Source organism: Etheostoma spectabile, chromosome 15 (genome assembly GCF_008692095.1).
Source record: "Etheostoma spectabile isolate EspeVRDwgs_2016 chromosome 15, UIUC_Espe_1.0, whole genome shotgun sequence".
NCBI classification, from domain to species: domain Eukaryota; kingdom Metazoa; phylum Chordata; class Actinopteri; order Perciformes; family Percidae; genus Etheostoma; species Etheostoma spectabile.
This window is the reverse complement of record NC_045747.1, coordinates 12,245,488-12,245,753: the sequence shown is the minus strand read 5'-3', so window position 1 is coordinate 12,245,753 and position 266 is coordinate 12,245,488. Positions and strand designations below refer to the sequence as shown.

At 37.2% G+C, this 266-nt stretch overlaps 1 protein-coding gene across 2 annotated transcripts in view; it reads right to left on the bottom strand.

The window, feature by feature from the left end:
* Positions 1 to 266, bottom strand: part of cdip1 (cell death-inducing p53 target 1) — a 7,787-nt gene that overhangs the window by 4,735 nt on the left and 2,786 nt on the right. The window contains exon 1 of one of the 2 annotated variants that reach the window (XM_032538237.1): positions 1 to 266. This exon is cut by the window's left edge and continues 81 nt beyond it. The exons of the other annotated variant lie outside the window; for it this stretch is intronic. The gene's annotated coding sequence lies outside the window, so the exon portion shown is untranslated. 2 annotated transcript variants of the gene reach the window in all.

Sequence of the window (266 nt, the reverse complement as noted above, 5' to 3'; positions counted from 1 at the left end):
CCGTCCCCATAGCAACCGGAACGCACTGCTTGTACTGTGTCACTCCTTAAAGATGAACTGAACTGAACTGAAAAACTAAATTTTGATAACGTGTTGGTTATGATAATTACAAATAAATTACACTAAAAAGTTTGATTAAAAAAATCAATATAGCTTTTTTTTTAAGCAACACAAAAATTGCGTTTGTTAGTATTGGAACGCTGACAATATCGATGACGTCACTGGCATGGTAGGCCCTGTGAAGGTATATAGGCATCGGCTGCAGC